This window comes from Rhinolophus sinicus, chromosome 15 (assembly GCF_057876585.1).
Source record: "Rhinolophus sinicus isolate RSI-liver-muscle chromosome 15, RSI-T2T, whole genome shotgun sequence".
NCBI classification, from domain to species: domain Eukaryota; kingdom Metazoa; phylum Chordata; class Mammalia; order Chiroptera; family Rhinolophidae; genus Rhinolophus; species Rhinolophus sinicus.
The window spans coordinates 116948868-116961548 of NC_142515.1; the positions used below are offsets into that span (position 1 = coordinate 116948868).

The window sequence follows — 12681 nt, forward strand, 5'->3', positions numbered from 1 at the left end:
GTTGGGATTCCAGTCTCTCTGCCGTCAAATGTAACCCGTGTGTACTAGCAAATCCACTCTATTTTATTTGAAGTGTGAATTTCAAGTACCCTTGGGGAGAGAAGAGACTGGGGCGCCTGTGTGGACGGACTGGCGCTCAGCATTACCAGCATAGCCATTACCTTTAAGCAGCTCAGTTAAAACCTCTCCAAGAGAACCGCCAGGTGGCACCTGTAAGGCGCAGATGGGGATTGTTATTTGCCCCACACCCCACAGCCGGGAATAACCAGCCTGCGAGCCTTCCCCCGTGGGCATGGTGGCGAGGAAGTGGCGGAGTTTTAGCTTGTGCTCAGACTGTGTGATTACGCACCCCGTTTTCCTGGTACTGCAAACACGCAGAGCGCTTTTGTGTCCTCACACACTCGGGCTGCTAAAGGCACACACGCTTGTTGAGAGTAGCTCGGCCTCAGTCATCAGCCGCGACGTGGGGGCTGGTGGTGGGTGGCCCTGTGCTGCTTTGAGCCGGTGCCCAGGTTTACACCGCTAGACCTCAACCCGGGCCACTGCGGAGGGGAGTGGCAAGAGAGACGGGTCCCAAGGTGGTGGCAGGCAAAAGTCTGGGGAACGGGGGACACTGCCTCCCATTCCCACCCCCTCCCGGGTCTGGGCCGACGCTGCCAGTGGTGGCCTCCAGAGAATTAACGAACCCCGTGGTTTCTCTGGTCCCGGCTTCACCGTGGCGGCCCCGGGTCACCCCTCACCACCGCTCCGCAGCAGTGCTCCCACAGCCCAGGCTGGGCAACCGGCCCCGCTCGCCGAGGGGCTCAGAAGAGGTTTGGGGCAGGGGGTGTGGGCTCACGGAGCAAGCGTGTTTTGGTCATTTCGGGCTGGGCGGCTGGGCCATCAACTCCATTCCATCAGTAGCGGGGAGCGAGCTGCGCCAGTTGCGCGACTGTCACCGCCGCCGCTGCCTCTATTCGGCCGCTGGTGACATTGGGAGGAGACCGCTTGAAACGTGCAGAGGAGGAGGAAGAGTGCAGGGAGGGTGGGGGTGGGGGGAGAAAGTAGCAATTGTGCTAGGGGGCGTGTGAGCAGCGGGAGAGGCAGCCGCGCTGGTGACAACTTCTCTGGGGCGCGCGCGGCAGGGCGGGCGAGCCGGGAGCCAGCGGGAAGCGCGGCGGGAGCCGAGCCGAGCCGCTGCCCGTGCCCCGCGCCGCCAACGCAGCCGCTCGCCGCCTCTAGGTTCGCAGCCCCCGGCGCCGAGGCTCGCTCTGGTCTATAAATAGCTCGTTCCGGCTCTGCTCCGCGCGCACACGCTCATCGCGAACGCCGGAAAGTCAGGCTCAAAGTGTCTGCTGCTGCCGCCGCTGCCCGCCACGCCACCTCCGGGAGAGGTAATTACCCGCCTGGGCTTTCTGCAGGGTGGGTGGGGTGGGTGACAGTGGGTGATTTGCTAGGCGTTGGAGCGGGGCTGCGAGCGCGGGGGTACGTCCTGGCGGGGGCAGCCTGTGTGTTTTGCCTGAAGTTTCTCGGTCTTGTAGCCCAGATAGCCCCTCCAGCCCTGTTGCCTAAGGGGTGGGGTGCGCTGTGTCTCCTTGGTGGCTGGGGAACCTCTGCAGCCCCACGTACCCTCTCGCCCAGAGCCCCCCTCGGCCCGGCCAGCGCGCCTGGTCACCCTCTCCCACTCCCACTCTCTGGGCCCGGCGAACTCTGAGCTTCGGCCTCACTGACCTTCCAAGGCTGCGCCCACCTGTGTGGTTTCTTCGGAGCAGCTGCGTTGGCCCGGGGGCTCGCTCTCACCCCTATCCCGGCCGCAAAACTGCCGCCGCCCTCCGCCCGCGCACCCCCTCCCCCACCCCGCCTCGGAGGTGGGGGGTCGGAAGTCGTCTTTAAGGTGAGGAGTGGGGGTGAGTGGGAGTGAGGGTGACCCTGGGGTCTCAGTTGCCCCAAGTCCTGGCTTTTACTAAAGAGCCCCTCTCGGTGACCACCTCCATCTCACCCGCAGCAACTCATTCCTCTAGAGAAGCCCCACACGTCTCCTCTTAGCCACCAAAGCGTCTCCTGTCCTACCTCCAAGAGGTCTCTCACTAAGGGGTTAGAAAGAGAGGGCCTCAGGCTGGGGGGAGATCGTTGTTTGGCGTCTGAAAACTGCGCTGCCAGCTCGCCCGCACCTCTGGCAGGGAGGGCCCAGGCCCGAGGAGGTCTAGGAGCCCGGCGCTGGTGCCTGCGCGGACTTCCAGGCTGGCAGCTTGGAAGGGTGAGGATGCTGGAGCCACACAGCTGTGTTTGCCCCTCCCCACTCCTCTGAAATCGCCTCCCTTTCTGTCCTCCTCGGACAAGGTTGAGAGGGATCTACAGTTTCTGTTTGGGGACAAGAGGTTTCGAAGGGTGAGGGTGTGCATATTGATTAGGTTCTTGCTGCTGCTGCTGCTGCTGCTGCAAAAACTTACTGGAAAAACCCGGGAGGGTTTTCTATTACTCTTCGTTTAATGATGCAGACTCGCTCCTTTGCCTCTGGTTTTTCTTCCCTGGAGCAGGTTTCCTCCCTCTTTTTCAGATGTTATTTGAGGTCATTACATTTTAAGACTCCAGGTGTTACATTGTGCATATCTCCTTTCTCCCAGTATGATGGAACTTGTTTAGAAATGTGTGGCTCTAGAAAATAAAAGCCTAGAAGACAGAGGATAAATTTATCTTCTTCCCTTCAAAATGGGCACTAGACAACCCTTTTGTAAGTGTACAACTACATTTCAAAGACCTTGCTTGTAAACAGGGATTTTCTTAATGGGTTCTGGACCAGAAATGGTAGTGATCTGACTTAATGCTAAAACAGCATATAAGATGCAAGGAATCACCAACAGGGCAGCTGGCTGATAGTGTGCAAGAAGTTGAGTAACAAGAGGAATAGGCAAGTGGGCATTGTCTTACTTAGTAGACAAAGAAATGCATTATCTTGTGTTCCTTTGCGATATACTCCAGTAAAGTACTGATATGAAATGAGAGTACATGGGCCTTAAAAATTGAACCACTTGGATTTGTAGTAATACAAAATGCTGCTGCAATGGATTGCCTTTTCAGCGTATTTCTTTAAAATGTGATTTAGAGGATTGTCCTTGAAAGGTTATGAAATGTGCATGTAAGAGAGTCTAGATGTCCAGTGTCATTAGGAAACGTGGTGATTTAAGAACCACACTTATTTTAGAAGAACATGCTCTTTGATTAGGCAAATCAATATTTATATTTGTGACAAACTAATGACCAGTTAGAATGTACATATTTATAACTGCATTTTGCTTGTGATCCTTTGATAAAGTATAAGAAAAACCAGATAGATCAAGTATAGTCTTGTCCCTCCAGCTGTTTAAAGAAGCACACAAAGTTATAGGCAGAAAATACTTTGAAAATGTTGGGTTTGAACTTCATTTTGGGGATGCAAATTGACTGAATAACTTCATTTCGCATAAGGTTTCTGTCAAAATACTCATAACATAGACTCATCTATTAAATTTGATTATAAAATAATGCTATTATATTTCAGTTGTGTGAAATGGAAAATCATTAAGCTTATGGAAAAGCCAGATATTTGTTCTAAATTGGACAAATTGAAAGTAATTCATTTCTTTTCTGAGACCTGGGAATTTCTTCTAGTACAAGTAACATCAATGTCCACATGGGTAAGAGAGTTAACTTTCACTACTTTGAGGCAAAACCCAAGAGGGCAATTCTCTAAAAGACAGGAAAAAACAGTGCAAACTGATTTCATATCTCTTAGCAACCAAATGGATGTCAGTTTCCAGGTAAGTACCTGACATCTGAGAATACAAAGTTAAAAAAAATACAAAATCATAATTAGTGAGTGAAATGCTTGCTGAATATCTATTACGTTTTCTTATTTCACAGTACATAATCCCTAGTCAGTATTAATATTAGGTATATAAATATCATAATTTTTGTAATCTGTATGGAGTAAATTCTTGTCTTTCAGAACCATGGGGATTTTACTAGATAGAAACGTGCTGTTTTAAACAATCTCAAGTTAAATGTTAATGTTCAGTTGAAAGCTGTGTCTGTCCCTTCAGTATGTTGTACCTTAAGTTTTCAACGTCTTGTCTCTTTCTAAAACCCCAGGGATTCTGCTTTATAGGCCATTTTGTTACTACTTTTTTATGTTGAGTTAGAAATCCTTGATTATAATGCTCCTTAGGATATACTCATAAGTACACATGCTTTCATATTCAGGCCTAAGAAATAAGGTTATTAGACAAATAATTTCCGTTTAAACATTTATTTTAAAATGAATCCAATGATGATTGCATTTTTGTGTGTCAGATGCACACAGCCTTTGTTTTTCAAAACTTTAAATGCAGTATGGACCTAGGAAACACATTAAGATATGTGAGACTATTTTAAGGAATCTTCAGAGTCTCAGGCACAATTGTCATTTGAATCAACACTTGTTTGTTCACTTGTGCTATACATTTTTACTACCTTGCAGATTAATGGGAGCATTTTAAAAATGCTTATGAAATTTTATTATAACTCTCTTTATAAAATATAACATGATATGATGTAATATAATGTAATGTAATGTAATATGCATATGGTGCCAAAGAAATATATACACATTTTAAGAAAGGAAAACTATATTAAAATTGTAATATTCAGTATATACTGATCACAAAAGATGAATACAAGTTAATTTGACTTCCGCAATTACAAGAGGTGCTCAAAGTGGTTACCATCAGCGTCCAGACACTTGTGATTATGATGAGCTACTGCTTGAGCAACGTTGACCAAAGTGTCCACTTGTATACATTTTTTGGCACCGCTGGTGTATATATAACTACAGTGGGGTTTTTTTTTCTTATATAAGGTGGAGTTGTAGCCACTCTCTTATTTCCTAGAAGTATCTTGTTATAGACGGTATACCGTAAGGCCAATTAAATATCTAGGAGTTGCAACTTTAGACTTTTTTATAATTGACTTTGTAATTTTACCAAACATTCAGCTATCATGAGAGATGTAATCCCAACATAGGGTGAAGAGTTGGATTTCAATATAATATGTGTTTCTAAATCATATTTTCCAAACTGAGTGTCTTCAATTGCAACATTGTGAGTAAATTCTGTCTTCTGCATTGGGTAGCCATACCAACGTAGTATCCTAGTTGTGTGAAGGAGGCCTCAAAATAGCCCTTAGCAGAACTAAGTGAAATAGATTTGTCAGTAGTCATTTGGTTAAGCTGATTAAAGGAAATCTTGAGAAGTTTCCCAGATCATGTGGCTTTGGTTTGCGATTCCTTTGGGAATTATCTTAATTAATGAATCCAAGAGGATGGAGGCAACACTTCCCTTAAAGGAGAAACAAACCCTACCTCCCTTCCTTTCATCCATTTGTCTATCACCTGTCTGTTTTTACCTGCCCTTCTGATTATCCAAATGAAGCAATGCAACAGGCCTAGTGTTGAAATTATTGAACAATGTTCTGCATTTTCCACAGAAAATGTTTTTAATATCGTTTACTTATAAATTTTAAGTACTTTAAAAGAAGAACCTGAAATTTTTTTGTTTCTCCAAAAAAGAATGTGATTTTTAAAAAGTGATGCAATAGTGGTTTAAAGAGAATCGTCTTAATACTTTTTACTGAAAAACCTAATGGACAGAAATAATGTCTTTCACCTCTCACCTTAGTTCTTAAAATAGGTAGTTACAGTGCATTAAGTAGACCAAGCTGGGAACTTCCATTGTAGAATACAATGAAGCAGATAAAATATACTCCCCAACAAGAGCAAAATCATCTACAGCAATCCTTTCCTTAATCTACTCTTTTACATGGTTCTCATTTCATTATCGTGGGGATTTACTTTTCTCAAAGCCTAAAGATCAGGGATGAGCTGTAGCGATTAGCACAACCAAAACACAAAAATTATTCACTGCTGGGTAAATAAACTAAAAACCAGTGGCATCTTAAATTGAAATTATAAGCTGTAGATAAGGGGACATTACAGCTAAATTCTTAAGAAAGCTTGAAATTACCGTTAGTGATTATTTAATATCCTATTTAACATCTTCATGTGCCAAACTTGGTGGAAAACCACACATTGCACTACAGCATCAGCATACATCACATTCATCATAGAATATGTGACATACTTGATGCCCAGTATTAAAAAAACACCGTTTAAAAAATTTCATTTATTTCTAATAGTTTTTTTTTAATCTTGAAGCAATTATCAATAAATATAATTTAGGCCTGTCTTTCTGAATGAATTTGCTTTAAAATAGAGCATTTCTTCTTTCCGGAAGACGTCCATTGTGCCTTGGGAACTAAAGAGGCATTTAGCACTAGATGGCAGTGTGCAATGCTTAGTAGCCTTGGGTCATTTTAATTGCAATGGATTTATTATTAAAACTTTTATTTTAAACCCAATTTATTTATATCATGAATGAGTTAATGAAATTAAAATCAACGGGCAGCTAAATCCTTAGCAGTATTTAGAAGATCTATTGTTTGTAATACTTGAAAGATTTGATTGTAATATTTAACATATTCTGCTTTAGAGCGGGGTCTGCTTATGTGAGGAATTGTTAGGAATTAATTGAATTAAACGTGCCAAAATTCTGCTTATGACTAGGGAAGAGAAAGCAAAAGGGAAAATTAAGTGAATGTGGTAGGAAAAAAAATATGGCCATTCTAAAATAGACATTGTATTTACCATTTGCACTTAAAGCCTAATCCTGTCACTACACAGGCTAAAAAAATTCTTTCTCGGACTTGAAGCCTATAATTGTTAATTTTTCTTGATCTATTTCCCTTGAGACAATGTGGGGGGGAAAAAAAGTGCAGACTGTCTCACTGACACTTCAGCAGATCCCTTAATGTCCTCTGTAATAGTTATGGCTTGGCCACCACAGTGACCAAATTGGATTAGCCATGTAGCACTATAATTTACTGATAATTGTGACAGTGGAAATTTGTCTAAACCATTTTTTCTTGGTTAATCTGGAATCCCTGTCTTCGGCTGAATGATTAAATTATGGGTCATGGGAGAGTTAATCAATGTATTCCATCATCTGTGCACGGGAACAGGACCTCGGCATTGTCTGGCCACTGGATTGGAATCTCCTCAAGATCCATATGGCAGGCGTTTCGACCTTGTTCACTAAGTGTGGCTGCTGTGGGAGTGGAGCCAAATGAAAAGGTAATGAACATAAATTGGCGTAATTCAGAAACACACTTCTTTTAACAAAGAACTTTTTACTGTGTAACATTTCAAACATAGTAATAAAAAAATAGCACAGTACGATGAACTCCCATGTACTCATCAGCCAGTTTCAATAATTGTCAAATCATGGCCATTTTTGTTTCATCCACAATCCCACTCACTTTCCCCTCTCTGGAGTTTTGGGAAGCAAATTCTAGAAATTATACCAAAGGAAATATATTTATGAAACAGTTATTGACAAAAATAGGGTAATGACTACAGTAAAAACACTAAATATTTTTAAAACACTAAATATTTAAAAAATCAGAGATCTTAGCATTAGGTAAATTAAGCACTTGAATTTGTTCCTGGAAAATATGGCAGACTTGATATAATTAAGGAATCCATTTCCTTTTAAGTTCTATGATGTGTATGTCCTATTTCTTAATCACCAGAAGTATGCAGCTGTGCCCTTTGAACATGGTAGGTAGTTAGTACCTGCTTGATAAACTGATGACTACATTAAGTTTCTTAGATTAAAAAAAAAATGTTAACTGTCTTGCATACCTTATCACCACAGTTCTCTTATATAACCTTTTCCTTCTACAGAGATACACATAGAGATGGCTGACCCTTTGCATGAAAGAATTTAGTTTGTGTGAATCCAAGATTTCACCATCTGTCTTAAAAGTACATGACATGTAGTAATCTGAAATCTTGCTGAGGTGTAAACTTAAATCTCACAGTCCTGGAAACTGGCCTTTCAGTTCGTGAGGCCAGCCAGTGGCCAGCAGTCACACTTCCAGGTGATTTTATGCTCTAGGTGACATGAGATTTCACTTTCTAGGGCTAATGATCCCTGGTGAATGTGTTTGAGAATTTGGGAATCTGAGAAATTGTTTGGTTCTCCCTTTGAGAATGTCATGGATCTCCCAAAATAGACCTTATAGATTTTGTGTAGAGTTGAAATTGTGAATGAGTAATAGTGTTTCAGATTTCAAAAATTTGACAGTAACTACTATGTATAAATCTTTGTGACAGTATGTGTCTAAGAGTAAACATAATTCCACTATAGAGAAAATAAGTAATTTGTATCTGAAGGGTTTATGCCGTCCTATATTTTAATATGTATAAATTATATAGGGAGCAAAACCCATGTATAATTTTCTTAATATTAGACACACAGTTTTTTTACTTTCTTGAAATTTACCATAATGTTTTCCTCCCTGGGCTGTGTTTTAAAGACTGCCTCCCAATTTATTCATGTTATTTGTACTCTCATTTCCCATTTTATATTTTGGGTGGGAGTGAAGACTGGTACATACTCAGAATAGTGTAATGAGAAATAATCAAGCCAGTTGGCTTCTAGTTGATTTCTTTCATTCTTACTTATTTTTTCCTAATTATAAATGTAATAAATCTTCACTGAAGAAAATTTGGCAAGTGGAGAAAAGCCTAAAGAGGAATTAAAAAATCACCCAAATACAAGACTGTTAGTATTTTATCATATTTCTTTCTAGGATTTCTTGTGAGTCTTTTTTAAAAGTTAAGATTATAGATTATTTTGTGTGTGTTTGTGTGTGTGTGTGTGTGTGTGTGTGTGTGTGAAATGAGAGTTTTCATTTTGTTTTCACTTTCAATTCAGTTGTTCAATTAAGTGTAGATACTGATTGAACCCCTACTATGTGTCAAGTATAATGCTAACCTTTGTTCTGGTTTACAGCAATGAATACAAAAGAAAATCACTTTTTCCATGTATGGAAACACTTCTCTAACTTTTTGTTTTTATTGCTCTCTGGTAGTCAAGCATATGGGTCATTATCATTTGTTTAGCCATCCTCTCAACTTACACTTTTACATTATTGGCATTTTTTTCCTGTTATCATACTGTGATAACTATTTTCTGTATGACCCCATTTTCTGTTATTCCTTGCTTATATTTTCCACTATTTTTTTTTTTTTTTTGCAGAGATTCCTAGAATTAGTGTACTAAATAAAGGGTATGACCTTTTTTAAAAACTCCGTATCGGTACTGTCAGATTTCTTTCCAGAAAGACTGCACCTATTTTCATTCTCCCTGAAAGTACATAAATCATATCTCTATCCTCACCAGAATTGAGAGATATTATTTTTTAAAGTGTTTGTTAATTGGAAAGGTGAAGATGATCGTAACGACATCAGTAACAACAATAACATCATTATCATCAATCACGACAACAGTATTTATTGATCACCTCTTGCAGGCCATTCATTGTGCAAGATCTTTATATTATCTCATTTAGTCTTTACAACAGCTGAAGAGGAGGACAATATTATCATCCGTTTTAAAGGTTAGAAAACATTTTTTGAGAGGGTAAGTGACTTCCCCAAGGTAACACAACTGATAAATTGTTGAATTGGATCTTGGACCAAGATTGATTTTACTTTAAAGTCTTAGGCTTTAAAGTACTACATTCTTCTACTGTTGTTTGATTAGTGAGGCTGAACATTTTTGAAATGCTTATTTTCATTTGTGCTTCATTTTTAAATATTCATTCCTGTTTAGCCTATTCATGTATATTGGGGCTTTGGTTTTTCCCCCATCAATTTTAGTGTATTCGGGATACAGGCCCTTTTGCCATAAATTTATGTTATATATTGATTCCTTTCTTACCTTTTTTTCACATGTGAAAGTTGACAATGTGTGTGTAGTTAAGTTGAATGTCATATTTCTTTCATTACTCTTTTTGCTTAAACAATGCTTTCTCATTCACAGAAAAGACTAAAATTTACCTAAATTATTCTTCCTTGAAAGCAATTTACATCTAATTCTTTAATGATTTCCCACCCTCCCTAGTCTGCCTGTCGTTGTTTTGGTGTATGGTGTGAGATAAATGAAATAGATTTTTTCCGAAAAATAGTTAAGCATTTTCCAGCAGAAGTTTTTGAATCATCCATCCATTTGTCACTTATTTGTGATTCTAACACATCATATATCTTATTCTAGAGGTAAACTATCTCTCTCTGTCTCTCTCTCTAGCTTCCCTCCCCCACCGTCCCTCCAGCCACCCCACCCCCTCCCCATAGGATAAGTTTCTGGTTCTGGTATATTTACTTTATTCTGTGTTCTTTCATTAATATCACAGGTTTAAATGTTATTTGCTTAATCTCTGAGAGGATTGATAACGTTGATTTTTCTCTGTGTTTGTGTGTAACTTTTAAGATACTCTCACTGATATTTCTTCCAGACTCATTCTAGAATAATTTGGTAAAGCTACCACAAAATGTTTTTGGATTTTAATTGAAATGTCATTGAGTATATAAAGAGCATTGAGGCGAATTGGCAAATTTACTAGATTTACTCTTATCCAGGAACCTGGTGTGTCTCTCAGTAAGTTTTGATTTGGGGAATTTTTCATGCTATCTCTAAGGACCTATGTTGGACATCAGTCATTTTGTGTAAATATTTTCCTTTTTCGTGATTCACTCAAAAAATTATATAGCATGCCCTATGCACCATGGGCCCACATTAGCTTTGCTCATTCATGTCGACTGGTTTGGCCTAATGGCATCCATTGTCTATGAGAGGGAGGGGCCCGTGAGGCCTGAAAGCTTCACTTCTCATTACTGGCTCTCAACATATATTTATATTAAATCATTTTCTTTACATTCAGTAAAAAGATACATTCAGTATAAATATTTAAAACATCAGTATGAACAATAGTTCAATTTCAACAGCTCACTAATGAGATGTCATAAAATTATCCAAATACACGTATATGTGTTACTTTGTATATCAACAAAATACAAAGCAGCAAACATTGCTCAGCTTGATGCTTAGTTTCCAATTGTCAGCTCTGATGAAATTACCTCTAAGATCATGGATTTCGGCCTTATACAATGGAATGGCAGGGCTGGGTAACTAGCCTGAAGCTACACCTTATTATTTGGGTCTGTATTCCAGTTGCAGAGATTTTTAAAGTGAAAATCCAGAAATATTTTCATACACACTTTGTGTCTTTTTTTAATGCTACAGAGCAATATATTCTTTCTCTCTTCCATTGACCCTGGTATATAGAAAAGTTTGCTTATTGAAATCACACAGCAGAAAAACCTTTTTTCTTTTATTGTTAATTTCAGGTGTACAAAGCAATGTAATAGTTAGACATTTACACCCCTCACAAAGTGATAACACCCCCAATCTACTACCCCTTTGACATCATATATAGCTGTTACAATTCCATTGACTACATTCTCTATGCTGTACTTAACATCTCGTAACCATATATAGTTATAATTAACATTCAATACTATTCTACTTCAGCCTCAGGTGTATAGCACAGTGGTCAGGCATCTACACAGTCCATGAAGTGATCCCCCTGATAAGTCCAGTGCCCATTTGGCACCTTACATGATCTTTACAACATTATTGATTATATTCCCATACTATATTTCATATCCCTGTGACTATATTGTGACTACTAATTTGTACTTTCTAATCCTTTTACCTTCTTCCCTACCCCCATCCCCCTCCCATCTAGCAACCATTTTTCTTTCTCTGTATCTCTGAGTCTTTTTTTGTTTTGTTTGCTCATTTATTCTGTTCTTTAGATATTACATATAAGTGAGATAATATGGTATTTGCTTTCGCAGTCTGACTTATTTCACTTAGTATAATACTCTCTAGGGGAAAAAAAAGAATGAAAGCTTTGCTTTTAATAACATGAGTCCTCCATGTTTTCTTGAATCTGAGACTTGCTTATTTGAAGCTAGTGAACCAACCCTCTGCTGGTGCCCTGTCACAGGAAGCTGCAAATGCTCAAATAGGAGCAGTATTGTGTGGGAGGGTCTTCAGGCCTAGTTCCGGTATCTCCAATTCCAGTTATATTATTTTCAAGGGCAATTCTTCTGTGTAGTACATGTTAGTCATATATGAGTTATAGGTATTGTGGTGTGATAAGAACCACGTTAATCTCCCTGTCTATGACAGTAAGGGCTTCCCCATGGATGGGACAGGTGTCAGATTCTACCAACATTCACTTTCCATTTCATATGCTAGATAACTGAGCCCAACAATGCATGAAAATAAGTGAAATGCTTCTAATTTGCTTCTGTTAAGAGTTTCTAATTTTCATGCTTAGGTTTATGTATTTCTCTTCAGTTGAATGCTTGAAGCAACAATGCACTAGCAGTGATGAAAATTCTCTCAAAGCCTGGAGAATTTTTCTCCTACTTGTTTAAATTTCCCTGTCAAAATCTCTTGGGTGATATGATGCTGAGAAAGAGCATGAGAGAGAGAGAAAAATATAGACTAGTGTAGACAGTGCACACAGCAAGGAAATTGCATCAGGATTATAAATCTCACATTTAATTTGGGGTTCTAACTCATATACACTTATATTTCTATGTTTTCTGATTCTAGCACATAAACATTAATTACAATAAAAAATGATAAAAATTCACTGAAAAAGTCTTAGTTTGAGAAGGCGTCTTCAAAGACCTCAAGTTTAATTTTTTTC

At 39.8% G+C, this 12681-nt stretch overlaps 1 protein-coding gene across 6 annotated transcripts in view; it reads left to right on the forward strand.

Moving 5' to 3' along the window:
- Nucleotides 1-1069: 1069 nt before the first annotated feature.
- Nucleotides 1070-12681, forward strand: part of INPP4B (inositol polyphosphate-4-phosphatase type II B) — a 579259-nt gene continuing 567647 nt past the window's right edge. For 3 of the 6 annotated variants that reach the window (XM_074338478.2, XM_019730779.3, XM_088792593.1), the window contains exon 1: nucleotides 1071-1373. The gene's annotated coding sequence lies outside the window, so the exon portion shown is untranslated. Of the gene's footprint in view, nucleotides 1374-12681 lie in introns of all 6 variants that reach the window. The other 3 variants (XM_074338475.2, XM_019730782.3, XM_019730781.3) reach the window with 2 other exon arrangements.